The sequence below is a fragment of the Arachis hypogaea genome, chromosome 19, assembly GCF_003086295.3.
Source record: "Arachis hypogaea cultivar Tifrunner chromosome 19, arahy.Tifrunner.gnm2.J5K5, whole genome shotgun sequence".
Taxonomy (NCBI): domain Eukaryota; kingdom Viridiplantae; phylum Streptophyta; class Magnoliopsida; order Fabales; family Fabaceae; genus Arachis; species Arachis hypogaea.
Genome location: NC_092054.1, coordinates 103,821,470 through 103,838,598, shown reverse-complemented (window position 1 = coordinate 103,838,598; position 17,129 = coordinate 103,821,470). Strand labels below are relative to the sequence as shown.

General features: G+C 37.7%; 1 non-coding gene across 1 annotated transcript; it reads left to right on the top strand.

The window, feature by feature from the left end:
• The first annotated feature begins 7,531 nt into the window (after positions 1-7,531).
• LOC112781132 (small nucleolar RNA R71) lies at positions 7,532-7,639 on the top strand. Its single transcript, XR_003191926.1, has one exon. It is a non-coding gene; the product is annotated as a small nucleolar RNA R71 (small nucleolar RNA).
• Positions 7,640-17,129: the final 9,490 nt, after the last annotated feature.

Here is a 17,129-nt window from a genome sequence, read left to right as displayed (position 1 = left end):
ATGTTTCTTGTTAGAGTCTTGTGTCAGTTTTTAAAGTTTGGTGTCAATTGCATGTTTATCTCTTTCTTGCATATTTCAAAAATCCATGCATTGCATTCTTCATGATCTTCAAGTTGTTCTTGGTAAGTCTTCTTCTTTGATCTTTAAAATTTCTTGTTTTGTGTCTTTTCTTGTTTTCCATATGCATTTTCAATTTATTAATGTCTCAACATTGAAAATTTCTATGTTTGGTGTCTTGCATGTTTTTCTTTTCTAAAAAATTTTCAAAAATAAGTTCTTGGTGTTCATCTTGACATTCAAAGTGTTCTTGGTGTTCATCTTGACATTCATAGTGTTCTTGCATGCATCATTTGTTTTGATCCAAAATTTTCATGCATTGAGTCTTTTTGATGTTTTTCTCTCTCATCATTAAAATTCAAAAATAAAAAAATATATTTCCCTTATTCTCTCATAAATTTTCGAAAATTTGAGTTGACTCTTTCAAAATTTTTTAAAATTTAGTTGTTTCTTATGAGTCAAGTCAAATTTTCAATTTAAAAATTCTATCTTTTTCAAATCTTTTTCAAAAATCAAATCTTTTTCATTTATTTTTACATATTTTTCGAAATTTTCAAATTTTATTTTCAAAATCTTTTTCTTATTTCTATTTCATATTTTTAAAATTAATGCTAACAATTAATGTGATTGATTCAAAAATTTTAAGTGTGTTACTTGCCTAGTAAGAAAGGTTCAATCTTTAAATTTTAAAATCATATCTTTTTGTTTCTTGTTAGTCAAGTAATCAGCTTTAATTTTCAAAATCAAATCCTTTTAAATTTCTTTTTCAAATATCTTTCAAAATAAGTTTCAATCACATCTTTTTCAAAATCAATTTCAAAATCTTTTCTAACTTCTCATCTTTTCAAAAATTGATTTTCAAATCTTTTTCAATTAATCCTACCTTTTTGTTTAATTCTTATCTTTTTCAAAACTACCTAACTAATTCTCTCTCTCTAATTTTCGAAAATCACCTTCCTCTTTTTCAAAATTCCTTTTTAATTAATGAATTATTTTAAATTTAATTTAATTTCATTTTTCTTTTTAATTTTCGAATTCTAACTTTGATTTTAAATTAAAAACAAAAATATTTTTATTTTATTTTATTTAATTTTCGAATTCTCTCATCTCTCATCCCCTTATGTTTATTTATTCATCTACTAACACCCCACTTTCACTCAAGAATTCGAACCCATTCCTCTCCCCTGTGTTTGGATTCTTATCTTTTTCTTTTTGCTACTCTTCTCTTCTTATACTTACATAAGGAATCTCTATACTGTGACATAGAGGATTCCATATTTTCTTTTGTGTTCTCTTCTTTTTCATATGAGCAGGAGCAAGGATAAGAACATTCTTGTTGAAGCTGATCCGGAACCTGAAAGGACTCTGAAGAGGAAGCTAAGGGAAGCTAAAGCACAACTCTCTGGAGAAAATCTGACAGAAATTTTCAAAAAAGAAGGAGACATAGCCGAAAATAATAATAATGCAAGGAAGATGCTTGGTGACTTTACTGCACCAAATTCCAATTTACATGGAAAAAGCATCTCAATCCCTGCCATTGGAGCAAACAACTTTGAGCTAAAGCCTCAATTAGTTTCTCTGATGTAACAGAATTGCAAGTTTCATGGACTTCCATCAGAAGATCCTTTTCAGTTTTAAACTGAATTCTTGCAGATCTGTGAGACTGTTAAGACCAATGGTGTTGATCCTGAGGTCTACAGACTTATGCTTTTCCCGTTTGCTGTAAGAGACAGAGCTAGAATATGGTTGGACTCTCAACCTAAGAATAGCCTGAACTCTTGGGATAAGCTGGTCACGGCTTTCTTAGCCAAGTTCTTTCCTCCTCAAAAGCTTAGTAAGCTTAGAGTGGATGTTCAAACCTTCAGACAGAAAGAAGGTAAATCCCTCTATGAAGTCTGGGAGAGATATAAGCAACTGACCAAAAAGTGTCCTTCTGACATGCTTTCAGAATGGACCATCCTAGATATATTCTATAATGGTCTGTTGGTAGCCGAAATTGTTACTCTGAGGTTGTAAAATTTGTTGTTCGTTCTCTCCCTAGCAATGGCGCCAATAACTGGTGCACAATACCATGGTCTAAACATAACTTCACAACTTCACACAACTAACCAGCAAGTGCACTGGGTCGTCCAAGTAATAAAACCTTACGTGAGTAAGGGTCGATCCCACGGAGATTTTTGGTATGAAGCAAGCTATGGTCATCTTGTTAGTCTCAGTCAGGCAGATATCAAATGGTTATGGAGTTTTCGAATAATAATAATAAATAAACAGAAAATAAAGATAGAAATACTTATGTAATTCATTGGTGAGAATTTCAGATAAGCGTAAAGAGATGCTTTCATTCCTCTGAATCTCTGCTTTCCCGCTGTCTTCATCCAATCAGTCTTACTCCTTTCCATGGAAAGCTTTCTGTAAGAGCATCACCATTGTCAATGGCTACATCCCATCCTCTTGTGAAAAAGGTCCAAATGCTCTGTCACATCACGGCTGATCATCTGAGGTTCTCGATCATACTGGAATAGGATTCACCCTCCTTTTGCGTCTGTCACTACGCCCAGCACTCGCGAGTTTGAAGTTCGTCACAGTCATTCAATCCCTGAATCCTACTCGGAATACCACAGACAAGGTTTAGACTTTCCGGACTCTCATGAATGCCGCCATCAATCTAGCTTATACCACGAAGATTATGATTAAGAGATCCAAAAGATATTCATTCAATCTAAGGTGGAACGGAAGTGGTTGTCAGGCACGCGTTCGTGGGAGAATGATGATGATTGTCACATTCATCACATTCATGTTGGAGTACGAATGAATATCTTAAAAGCGGAATAAGTTGAATTGAATAAAAAACAGTAGTACTTTGCATTAATTCATGAGGAACAGCAGAGCTCCACACCTTAATCTATGGAGTGTAGAAACTCTACCGTTGAAAATACATAAGTGATGAAGGTTCATGCATGGCCGAGAGGCCAGCCCCCAAACGTGATCAATACGATTCAAAGATGAACTAAAAATCATAAGATGTCTAATACAATAGTAAAAAGTCCAATTTATACTAAACTAGTTACTAGGGTTTACAGAAGTAAGTAATTGATGCATAAATCCACTTCCGGGGCCCACTTGGTGTGTGCTTGGGCTGAGCTTGAAGTTTACACGTGCAGAGGTCATTCTTGGAGTTGAACGCCAGTTTGTAACGTGTTTCTGGCGTTCAACTCTGGTTTGTGACGTGTTTCTGGCGTTTAACTCCAGACTGCAGCGTAGAACTGGTGTTCAACGCCCTTTTGCATCGTCTAAACTCAGCCAAAGTATAAACTATTATATATTGCTGGAAATCCCTGGATGTCTACTTTCCAACGCAATTGGAAGCGCGCCATTTTGAGTTCTTTAGCTCTAGAAAATCCACTTTGAGTGCAGGGAAGTCAGAATCCAACAGCATCAGCAGTCCTTCTTCTACCTCTGAATCTGATTTTTGCTCAAGTCCCTCAATTTCAGCCAGAAAATACCTGAAATCACAGAAAAACACACAAACTCATAGTAAAGTCCAGAAATGTGAATTTAACATAAAACTAATGAAAACATCCCTAAAAGTAACTAGATCCTACTAGAAACATACTAAAAACATTACCAAAAAGCGTATAAATTATCCGCTCATCACAACACCAAACTTAAATTGTTGCTTGTCCCTATGCAACTGAAAATCAAATAGGATAAAAAGAAGAGAATATACTATAAATTCCAAACTATCAATGAAACATAGCTCCAATCAAATGAGCGGGACTTGTAGTTTTTTGCCTCTTGAATAGTTTTGGCATCTCACTTTATCCATTGAAGTTCAGAATGATTGGCATCTATAGGAACTCAGAGTTCAGATAGTGTTATTGATTCTCCTAGTTCAGTATGTTGATTCTTGAACACAGCTACTTTATGAGTCTTGGTCGTGGCCATAAGCACTTTGTTTTCCAGTATTACCACCGGATACATAAATGCCACAGACACATAATTGGGTGAACCTTTTCAGATTGTGACTCAGCTTTGCTAAAGTCCCCAATTAGAGGTGTCCAGGGTTCTTAAGCACACTCTTCTTTTGTTTTGGACCTTGACTTTAACCGCTCAGTCTCAAGTTTTCACTTGACACCTTCACGCCACAAGCACATGGTTAGGGACAGCTTGGTTTAGCCGCTTAGGCCAGGATTTTAATCCTTTAGGCCCTCCTATCCACTGATGCTCAAAGCCTTGGGATCCTTTTTATTTACCCTTGCCTTTTGGTTTTAAAGGTTATTGGCTTTTTGCTCTTGCCTTTTGGTTTTAAGAGCTTTTGGCTTTTTCTGCTTGCTTTTTCTTTTTCTTTCTATTTTTTTTAATGCTTTTTTTCTGCAAGCTTTGTATTCACTGCTTTTTCTTGCCTCAAAAATCATTTTTATGATTTTTCAGATTATGAAATAACATGTCTCCTTGTCATCATTCTTTCAAGAGCCAACATATTTAACATTCATAAACAACAACTTCAAAAGACATATGCATTGTTCAAGCATTCATTTAGAAAACAAAAAGTATTGTCACCACATCAATATAATTAAACTAAGTTCAAGGATAAATTCGAAATGTACTTCTTGTTCTTTTGAATTAAAAACATTTTTCCTTTAAGAGAGGTGATGGATTCATCGGACATTCATAACTTTAAGACAAAGTTACTAAATACTAATGATCATGTAATAAGACACTAACATGGATAAGCACTTAACATAAAGAAAACGAAAAACAGAGAATTTGAGAACAAGGAATGAGTCCACCTTAGTGATGGTGGCGTTTCCTTCTTGAGGAACCAATGATGTCTTTGAGCTCTTCTATGTCTCTTCCTTGTCTCTGTTGCTCCTCCCTCATTGCTTTTTGATCTTCTCTAATTTCATGAAGGATGATGGAGTGCTCTTGATGTTCCACCCTTAGTTGCTCCCAATAATTGTGTGGAGGAAAATGTATCCCTTGAGGTATCTCAGGGATCTCTTGATTTGCAGTCAAATGTTCTACCACTGAGCTATAGACCCTTGATGGAAGCTTTTGTCTTCCCTTTCCTCTTTCTAGAGGTTTCTCTGGCCTTAGGTGCCATCGATGGTTATGGAAAAAAAAGAACTATACTTTTACCACACCAAACTTAGAATGTTGCTCGCCCTCGAGCAAAAGAAGAAAGAATAGAAGAAGAAGAAGATGTGGAAGAATCTAGGATTATGAGGAGGGAAGGTGGGGATCCTGTGGGGTCCACAGATCCTGAGTTGTTAAGGATTTGCATCTCTGCACCCATTAGGCATGTGAAATGCCTTTGCATGCAATTCTGGCGTTTAAACGCCGAATTGATGCTTGTTCTGGGCGTTTAGCACCCAAATGCAGCATATTTCTAGCGTTGAACGCCAGCCAGATGCTTGTTTCTGGCGTTTAGCACCAGCTCTTCCTCAGTGTGCATTTCTGGCGTCTGAACGCCAAGATGCTGCTTGTTTCTGGCGTTCAACGCCAGATCCATGCTCTGTTCTGGCGTTGAACGCCAGCCAGATGCTCCTTAATGGCGTTTAAACGCCAGTAAGATCCTCCTCCAGGGTGTGATTTTTCTTCTGCTGTTTTTGATTCCGTTTTCAATTTTTATATTTATTTTGTGACTCCACATGATCATGAACCTATTAAAACATGAAAGAACAATGAAAATAAATTTAAAATTAGATAAATAAAAATTGGGTTGCCTCCCAACAAGCGCTTCTTTAATGTCAGTAGCTTGACAGTGGGCTCTCATGGAGCCTCACAGATGTTCAGAGTATTGTTGAGACTTCCCAACACCAAACTTAGAGTTTGGATGTGGGAGTTCAATACCAAACTTAAAGTTTGGTTGTGTCCTCCTAACACCAAACTTAGAGTTTGACTGTGGGGGCTCTAGTTGACTCTGTTTTGAGAGAAGCTTACTGTGCCTCTTTTCCATGTTTACAGAAGGATGTCCTTGAGTTTTAAACTCAAGGGAGTCCTCATTCAATTGAAGGACTAGTTCACCTCTGTTAACATCAATCACAGCTCTTGTTGTGGCTAGGAAGGTTCTTCCAAGGATAATGGATTCATCCTCATCCTTCCCAGTATCTAGGATTATGAAATAGGCAGGGATGTAAAGGCCTTCAACCTTTACTAATATGTCCTCTACTTGTCCATAAGCCTATTTTCTGGAATTGTCTGCCATCTCTAATGAGATTTTAGTAGCTTGTACCTCAAAGATTCCCAGTTTCTCCATTACAGAGAGTGGCATGAGGTTTATTCCTGACCCAAGGTCACATAGAGCCTTCTCAAAGGTCATTGTGCCTATGGTACAAGGTATTAGGAACTTTCCAGGATCCTGTTTCTTCTGAGACAATCTCAGTTGATCCAATGCATTTAGTTCATTGGTGAACAGGGGAAGTTCATCTCCCCAAGTCTCTTTACCAAGTAAATTGGCATTCAGCTTCATGATTGCACCAAGGAACTTGGCAACTTGTTCTTCAGTGACATCCTCATTCTCTTCAGAAGAAGAATACTCATCAGAACTTATGAATGGCATAAGGAGGTTTAATGGAATCTCTATGGTCTCTAGATGAGCCTCAGAGTCCTTTGGTTCCTCAGAGGGAAACTCCTTATTGATCACTGGACGTTCCAGGAGGTCTTCCTCCTTGGGATTCATGTCCTTCTCCTCTTTTGTGGGTTCGGCCATGATAGTTAATTCAATGGCCTTGCACTCTCCTTTTGGATTCTCTTCTGTATTGCTTGGGAGAGTACTAGGAGGGGTTTCAATGATTCTTTTACTCAGCTGGCCCACTTGTGCTTCCAAATTTCTAATGGAGGACCTTGTTTCATTCATGAAACTCATAGTGGCCTTAGATAGATCAGAGACTAAGTTTGCTAAATTAGAGGTATTTTGTTCAGAGTTCTCTGTCTATTGATGAGTGGATAATGGAAAAGGCTTGCTATTGCTAAACCTGTTTCTTCCACCATTATTAAAGCCTTGTTGAGGCTTTTGATGATCCTTCCATGAGAGATTTGGGTGATTTCTCCATGAGGGATTATAAGTGTTTCCGTAGGGTTCACCCATGTAATTCACCTCTGCTATTGCAGGGTTTTCAGGATCATAAGCTTCTTCTTCAGAAGATGCCTCTTGAGTACTGTTGGATGCAGCTTGCATTCCATTCAGACTCTGAGAAATCATATTGACTTGCTGAGTCAATATTTTATTCTGGGCCAATATGGCATTCAGAGTATCAATTTCAAGAACTCCCTTCTTCTGAGGCGTCCCATTACTCATAGGATTCCTCTCAGAAGTGTACATGAACTGGTTATTAGCAACCATGTCAATGAGTTCTTGAGCTTCTGCAGGCGTTTTCTTTAGGTGAATGGATCCACCTGTAGAAGTATCCAATGACATCTTAGCTAATTCAGACAGACCATCATAGAATATATCCAAGATGGTCCATTCTGAAAGCATGTCCGAAGGACACTTTTTGGTCAGTTGCTTGTATCTCTCCCAAGCTTCATAGAGGGATTCACCTTCTTTCTGTCTGAAGATTTGAACATCCACTCTAAGCTTACTAAGCTTTTGAGGAGGAAAGAACTTGGCTAAGAAAGCCGTGACCAGCTTATCCCAAGAGTTCAGACTCTCTTTAGGTTGAGAATCCAACCATATTCTAGCTCTGTCTCTTACAGCAAACGGGAAAAGCATGAGCCTGTAGACTTCAGGATCTACTCTATCAGTCTTAACAGTATCACAGATCTGCAAGAATTCAGTTAAGAACTGAAAAGGATCTTCAGATGGAAGTCCATGAAACTTGTAGTTTTGTTGCATCAGAGAAACTAATTGAGGTTTCAGCTCAAAATTATTTGCTCCAATGGTAGGGATGGAGATGCTTCTTCCATGTAAATTGGAATTAGGTGCAGTAAAGTCACCAAGCATCCTCCTTGCATTATTATTATTTTTGGCTGCCATCTCCTCTTCCTGTTCAAAAATTTCTGTAAGGTTATCTCTAGATTGTTGTATTTTAGCTTCTTTTAGTTTCCTCTTCAGAGTCCTTTCAGGTTCAGGGTCTGCTTCAACAAGAATCTTCTTGTCCTTGCTCCTGCTCATATGAAAAAGAGAGAACAGAAAAATAATAATAGGGATCCTTTTTACCCAGGTATAGAGGTTCCCTTGTGTGAGTAGAAGAAGAAAAGAATGTAATGTAAAGAAGGGAAGAAGAGAAAATTCGAACACAGATGGAAGAGGGGGTTCAAATTTAGGTGAGATGAAGTGTTAGTAGATGAATAAATAAATAGAAGGAGATGAGAGAGAAAGAGGATTTTCGAAAATAAAATAAAATTTTGAAAAGGGGTTAGTGATTTTTGAAAATTAGGAATGAAAGCAAATTAAAATTAAAAATTGAAACAATTAGTTAATTAAAAAGAATTTTTGAAAAAGAGGGAAGAGATTTTTGAAAATTAGAGAGAGAGAGTTAGTTAGGTAGTTTTGAAAAAGATAAGAAACAAACAAAAAGTCAATTAGTTAGTTGAAAAAGATTTGAAAATCAATTTTGAAAAGATAAGAAGATAAGAAGTTAGAAAAGATATTTGGAAATCAAATTTTTGAAAAAGATAAGATTTAAAAAAAAAAGATATGATAGAAAGATATGATTAGAATTAGTTTTGAAAAAGATTTGATTTTTAAAATCACAATTAATGACTTGGTTCACAAGAAATCACAAGATATGATTCTAGAACTTAAAGTTTGGATCTTTCTTAACAAGCAAGTAACAAACTTGAAATTTTTGAATCAAAACATTAATTGTTGATGATATTTTCGAAAATATGATAAAATTAAGAAAAATATTTTGAAAATATTTTGAAAAAGATTTTTGAAATTTTCAAAAAGAAATAATAAAAAAATGGAAAAGATATGATTTTTAAATTGAAAATTTGATTTGACTCATAAGAAACAATTGAATTTTAAAAAATTTTTGAAAAAGTCAATCCAAATTTTCGAAATTTATGAGTGAAAAAGGGAAAGATATTTTTTTGAATTTTGAATTTTTAATGATGAAAGAGAAAAAGATGAAAAATGATGCAATGCATGAGAATTTTGGATCAAAGTATGTGATGAATGCAAGAACACTATGAATGTCAAGATGAACACCAAGAACACTTTGAAGATCAAGATGAACATCAAGACTTATGTTTGAAAATTTTTCAAGAAAAGAAAACATGCAAAACACCAAACACAGAAATTATTCATGTATAGACACTATGAATGCTAGAATGCATATGAAAAACAAGAAAAGACACAAAACAAGAAAATATGAAGATCAAACAAGAAGACTGGCCAAGAACAACTTGAAGATCATGAAGAACACTATGAATGCATGAATTTTCGAAAAATGCATAAAATTTTTTTAGAAAAAAAAATGCAATTGACACCAAACTTAAAAATTGACTCAAGACTCAAACAAGAAACACAAAATATTTTTGATTTTTATGATTTTATAAATTTTTTTGTATTTTTCAAAAATTAGTGTGAAAAAGAAAAATAAGGATTCCAAAATTTTTAATATGAATTCCAGGAATCCTGTACTCTTAGTCTAAAGCTCCAATCCAAGGGTTAGACATGGCTCACTAGCCAGCCAAGCTTTAGAAGATACAAATCATTCATACAACAACAGGTGGATTAGGAACAGCTAGCTTGCTCTTGTCATGATGGTTTGGAAGCCTCAGTCCAAAAGAATTTAGACATGGCTTTACAGCCAACCAGGCTTCAACATGCTTCATGAAACACTAGAATTCATTCTTAAAAATTTAGAATAATTTTCGAAAACAGATGAGAAATTTTTGAAAGATTTTTGAAAAATTTTTTTGAAAATAAAATAAAAAGAAAATTACCTAATCTAAGCAACAAGATGAACTGTCAGTTGTCCAAACTCGAACAATCCCCGGCAACGGCGCCAAAAACTTGGTATGCGAAATTGTTACTCTGAGGTTGTAAAATTTGTTGTTCGTTCTCTCCCTGGCAATGGCGCCAATAACTGGTGCACAATACCATGGTCTAAACATAACTTCACAACTTCGCACAACTAACGAGCAAGTGCACTGGGTCGTCCAAGTAATAAAACCTTATGTGAGTAATGGTCGATCCTACGGAGATTGTTGGTATGAAGCAAGCTATGGTCATCTTGTTAATCTCAGTCAGGCGGATATCAAATGGTTATGGAGTTTTCGAATAATAATAATAAATAAACAGAAAATAAAGATAGAAATACTTATGTAATTCATTGGTGAGAATTTCAGATAAGCGTATAGAGATGCTTTCGTTCCTCTGAATCTCTGCTTTCCCACTGTCTTCATCCAATCAGTCTTACTCCTTTCCATGGCAAGCTTTCTGTAAGGGCATCACCGTTGTCAATGGCTACATCCCATCCTCTTGTGAAAAAGGTCCAAATGCTCTGTCACAGCACGACTAATCATCTGAGGTTCTCGATCATACTGGAATAGGATTCACCCTCCTTTTGTGTCTGTCACTACGCCCAGCACTCGCGAGTTTGAAGTTCGTCACAGTCATTCAATCTCTGAATCCTACTCGGAATACCACAGACAAGGTTTAGACTTTCCGGACTCTCATGAATGCCGCCATCAATCTAGCTTATACCACGAAGATTCTGATTAAGAGATCCAAGAGATATTCATTCAATCTAAGGTGGAACAGAAGTGGTTGTCAAGCACACGTTCGTGGGGGAATGATGATGATTGTCACGCTCATCACATTCATGTTGGAGTACGAATGAATATCTTAGAAGCAGAATAAGTTGAATTGAATAAAAAACAGTAGTACTTTGCATTAATTCATGAGGAACAGCAGAGCTCCACACCTTAATCTATGGAGTGTAGAAACTCTACCATTGAAAATACATAAGTGATGAAGGTTCAGGCATGGCCGAGAGGCCAGCCCCCAAACGTGATCAATATGATTCAAAGATGAACTAAAAATCATAAGATGTCTAATACAATAGTAAAAAGTCCTATTTATACTAAACTAGTTACTAGGGTTTACAGAAGTAAGTAATTGATGCATAAATCCACTTCCGGGGCCCACTTGGTGTGTGCTTGGGCTGAGCTTGAAGTATACACATGCAGAGGTCATTCTTGGAGTTGAACGCCAGTTTGTAACGTGTTTCTGGCGTTCAACTCTGGTTTGTGACGTGTTTCTGGCGTTTAACTCCAGACTGCAGCGTAGAACTGGCATTCATCGCCCTTTTGCGTCGTCTAAACTCGGCCAAAGTATGGACTATTATATATTTCTGGAAAGCCCTGGATGTCTACTTTCCAACGCAATTGGAAATGCACTAGTGTAAATTCGGTAGCTCCAGAAAATCCACTTTGAGTGCAAGGAGGTCAGAATCCAACAGCATCAGCAGTCCTTCTTCTACCTCTGAATCTGATTTTTGCTCAAGTCCCTCAATTTCAGCCAGAAAATACCTGAAATCATAGAAAAACATACAAACTGATAGTAAAGTCCAAAAATATGAATTTAACATAAAAACTAATGAAAACATCCCTAAAAGTAACTAGATCCTACTAGAAACATACTAAAAACAATGCCAAAAAGCGTATAAATTATCCGCTCATCATCTGTCTGAGCTATCAAAGATGTCACTGGACCATTCTACAGGCGGATCCATTCACCTAAAGAAAATGCTTGCAGAAGCTCAGGAACTCATTGACATGGTTGCAAATAACCAGTTTATATACACTTCTGAGAGGAATCCTGTAAGTAATGGGATGCCTCAAAGGAAGGGAGTTCTTGAAATTGATGCTCTGAATGCCATATTGGCTCAGAACAAAATATTGACTCAGCAAGTCAATATGATTTCTTAGAGTCTGAATGGAATGCAAGCTGCATCCAACAGTACTCAAGAGGCATCTTCTGAAGAAGAAGCTTATGATCCTGAGAACCCTCAATAGCAGAGGTGAATTACATGGGTGAACCCTATGGAAACACCTATAATCCCTCATGGAGAAATCATCCAAATTTCTCATGGAAGGATCAACAAAAGCCTCAACAAGGCTTTAATAATGGTGGAAGAAACAGGTTTAGCAATAGCAAGCCTTTTCCATCATCCACTCAGCAACAGACAGAGAATTCTGAGCAGAATCCATCTAGCTTAGCAAATATAGTCTCTGATCTATCTAAGGCCACTTTAAGTTTCATGAATGAAACAAGGTCCTCCATTAGAAATTTGGAGACACAAGTGGGCCAGCTGAGTAAAAGGGTCACTGAAACCCCTCCTAGTACTCTCCCAAGCAATACAGAAGAAAATCCAAAACGAGAGTGCAAGGCCATAGCCTTACATGGTGTGGCCGAACCCAAAGAGGAGGAGGAGGACGTGAATCCTAGTGAGGAAGACCTCCTGGGAAGTTCAGTGACCAATAAGGAGTATCCTTTTGAGGAACCAAAAGAATCTGAGGCTCATCTAGAGACCATAGAGATTCCATTAAACCTCCTTCTGCCCTTCATGAGCTCTGATGAGTATTCTTCTTCTGAAGAAGATGAAGACATTGCTAAAGAGCAAGTTGCTCAATATTTAGGAGCAATCATGAAGCTGAATGCCAAATTATTTGGCAATGAGACTTGGGAAGATGAACTTCCCTCGCTCACTAATGAACTGAATGCATTGGATAGGCAGAAATTACCTCAAAAGAAACAGGATCCTGGTAAATTCCTTATTCCCTGTAACATAGGCACATAGACCTTTGAGAAGGCTCTGTGTGACCTGGGGTCAGGAATAAACTGAATGCCACTTTCTGTAATGGAGAAACTAGGAATCCTTGAGGTGCAAGTTGTCAGAATCTCATTAGAGATGGCAGAAAACTCAAGAAAACAGTCTTATGGACAAGTAGAGGACGTGTTAGTAAAGGTTGAAGGCCTTTACATCCCTGCTGATTTCATAATCCTAGACACTAGGAAGGATGAGAATGAATCCATCATCCTTGGAAGACCCTTTCTGGCCACAGCAAAAACTGTGATTGATGTGGATAGAGGAGAGTTGGTCCTTCAACTGAATGAGGACTACCTTGTGTTTAAGACTCAAGGTTCTCCTTTTGTAACCATGGAGAGAAAGCATGAAAAGCTTCTCTCACTGCAGAGTCAACCAAAGCCCCCACAGTTAAACTCTAAGTTTGGTGTTGGGAGGCCACAACCAAACTCTAAGTTTGGTTTTGAAGCCCCACATTCAAACTCTAAGTTTGGTGTTGGGAGGTTCCAACCTTGCTCTGATTATCTGTGAGGCTCCATGAGAGCTCACTGTCAAGCTATTGACATTAAAGAAGTGCTTGTTGGGAGGCAACCCAATGTTATTTAATCATATCTATTTTATTTTATTTTTGTTATTTTGTGTTTTATTAGGTTGATGATGATGTGTAGTCACAAAAACTACTGAAAAATCAAAAATAGAATGAATAACAGCATTAAAAATAGCACACCCTGGAGGAGGAGCATTCTAGCGTTTAAACGCCAGAAACAAGCATCTGTCTGGCGTTTAACGCTAGAAACAAGCACCAAGCTGGCGTTTAACGCCAGAAACAAGCATCTACCTGGCGTTAAACGCCAAAAACAGGCTACATTTGGGCATTTAACGCCAGAAACAAGCAGCAGTCTGGCGTTAAACGCCAGGATTACACAGCAAGGGCATTTTACACGCCTAATTGGAGCAGGGATGTTAAGTCCTTGGCCCCACTGGATCTTTGGACCCCACAGGATCCCCACCACTTCTTCTCTCCTCTTCACACCTTTTTATAACTCTCTTCCCGATAAACCCCACCTACCTCCAAGATTCAAACTCTTTTCCCTCCCAAACCCAACCCTAATGGCCGAACCCTAAACCTCCTCCCACTCCTATATAAACCCCTCATCCCTTCTTCATTTTCACACAACACAACCCTCTCTTCTTCCCCTTGGCCGAATACACCTTCTCACTCCATCTCATCCATTTTCTTCCTCTTCTCCTTCTTTCTTTCTTCTTTTGCTCGGGGACGAGAAAACATTTTAAGTTTGGTGTGGTAAAAGCATTGCTTTTTGTTTTTCCATAACCATTAATGGCACCTAAGGCCAGAGAAACCTCAATGAAGAGGAAAGGGAAGGCAATTGCTTCCACCTCTGAGTCATGGGAGATGGAGAGATTCATCTCAAAGGTCTATCAAGACCATTTCTATGAAGCTGTGGCCAAGAGACATCCTCATTGAAGAGGACAAGCCCATCACTAAGAAAAGGATGGAGCAAACAAGAGATCATGGACCTCAACAAGAGCATGAGGAAATTCTTCACCATGAAATCCCTGAGATGCCTCAAGGGATGCACTTCTCTCCACAGAACTATTGGGAGCAAATCAACACTTTCCTAGGAAAATTAAGCTCCAACATGGGACAACTAAGGATGGAGCACCAAGAGCACTCCATCATCCTCCATGAGATTAGAGAAGATCAAAGAGCTATGAGGGAGGAGCAACAAAGACAAGGAAGAGACATAGAGGAGCTCAAGAGCACCATTGGTTCTTCAAGAAGAGGAAGACATCACCCTCACTCAGGTGGACCCGTTCCTTATTCTCCTTGTTCTTATTTTCCTATTTTTCGTTTATTATGCTTTATATTTATGTTTGTGTCTTATTACATGATCATTAGTATTTAAGTGTCTATGCCTTAAAGTTATGAATGTCCTATGAATCCATCACCTCTCTTAAATGAAAAATGTTTTAAAAACAAAAGAACAAGAAGTACAGGGTTTAGAATTCATCCTTGAAACTAGTTTAATTATTTTGATGTGGTGACAATACTTTTTGTTTTCTGAATGAATGCTTGAACAATGCATATGTCTTTTGAAATTATGGTTTATGAATGTTAAATATGTTGGCTCTTGAAAGAATGATAAAAACGGAGAAATGTTATTTGATGATCTGAAAAATCATAAAATTGATTCTTGAAGCAAGAAAAAGTAGCGAATACAAAGCTTACAGGAAAAGAAAAAGAAAGAAAAATGGCAAAAAAAAAAAGAGAGAAAGAAAAAGAAAAAGCAAGCAGAAAAAGCCAATAGCCCTTAAAACCAAAAGGCAAGGGTAATAAAAAGGATCCAAGGCTTTGAGCATCAGTGGATAGGAGGGCCTAAAGGAATAAAATCCTAGCCTAAGCGGCTAAACCAAGCTGTCCCTAACCATGTGCTTGTGGCGTGAAGGTGTCAAGTGAAAACTTGAGACTGAGCGGTTAAAGTCAAGGTCCAAAGCAAAAGAAGAGTGTGCTTAAGAACCCTGGACACCTCTAATTGGGGACTTTAGCAAAGCTGAGTCACAATCTGAAAAGGTTCACCGAGTTATGTGTCTGTGGCATTTATGTATCTGGTGGTAATACTAGAAAACAAAGTGCTTAGGGCCACGGCCAAGACTCATAAAGTAGCTGTGTTCAAGAATCAACATACTGAACTAGGAGAATCAATAACACTATCTAAATTCTAAGTTCCTATAGATGCCAATCATTCTGAACTTCAATGGATAAAGTGAGATGCCAAAACTATTCAAGAGGCAAAAAGCTACTAGTCCCGCTCATCTGATTAGAGCTAAGTTTCATTGATATTTTGGAATTTATAGTATATTCTCTTCTTTTTATCCTCTTTGATTTTCACTTGCTTGGGGACAAGCAACAATTTAAGTTTGGTGTCGTGATGAGCGGATAATTTATACGCTTTTTGGCATTGTTTTTACATAGTTTTTAGTATGATTTAATTAGTTTTTAGTATATTTTTATTAGTTTTTAAATAAAAATCACATTTCTGGACTTTACTATGATTTTGTGTGTTTTTCTGTGATTTCAGGTATTTTCTGGCTGAAATTGAGGGACTTGAGCAAAAATAAGATTCAGAGGTTAAAGAAGGACTGCAGATGCTGTTGGATTCTGACCTCCCTGTACTCAAAGTGGATTTTCTGGAGCTACAAAACTCCAAATGACGCGCTCTCAATTGCGTTGGAAAGTAGACATTCAGTGCTTTCCAGCAATATATAATAGTCTATATTTGCCGGAGTTTAGATGATGCAATCTGGCGTTCAACGTCAGCTCTCTGCCCTATTCTGGAGTCAAATGCCAGAAACAGGTTGCAAAGTGGAGTTAAACGCCAAAAACAGGTTATACACTGGCGTTTAACTCCAAGAAAGACCTCTCCACGTGAAAGCTTCAATGCTCAGCCCAAGCACACACCAAGTGGGCCCCGGAAGTGGATTTCTGCATCATTTACTTATCTCTGTAACCCTAGTAACTAGTTTAGCATAAATAGGACTTTTTACTATTGTATTTACATCTTTTGGAACATCATTGAACGTTTAGTTCTGAGATCATGGAGGCTGGCCTCTCGGCCATGCCTGGACCTTGTTCTTATGTATTTTCAACGGTAGAGTTTCTACACACCATAGATTAAGGTGTGGAGCTCTGCTGTTCCTCATGAATTAATGCAAAGTACTATTGTTTTTCTATTCAACTCAAGACTATTTCTTATCTAAGATATACACTTGTTCTTCAACCTGAGGAAGGTGATGATCCGTGACACTCATCATCATTCTCACCCATGAACGCGTGCCTGACAACCACCTCCGTTCTACTTGCAATCGCTTAAGTGCATATCTCTTAGCCTTCTGGTTCATGACGCATGGTTGCCTCGCCTGACAACCGAGCCTTCCATTCCATGAGATCAGAGTCTTCGTGGTATAGGCTAGAATTATTGGGGGCCATTCTTGAGATCCGGAAAGTCTAAACCTTGTCTGTGGTATTCCGAGCAGGATCTGGGAAGGGATGGCTGTGACGAGCTTCAAACTCGCGAGTGTTGGGCGTAGTGACAGACGCAAAAGGATGACTGAATCCTATTCCAGTATGATCGAGAACCGACAGATGAATAGCCGTGCGGTGACAGTTTTTCACTGAGAGGACGGGATGTAGCCATTGACAATGGTGATGCCCTGCATAAGCTTGCCATGGAAGGGAGTAGGAATGATTGGATGAAGACAGCAGGAAAGCAGAGGTTCAGGAGGAAC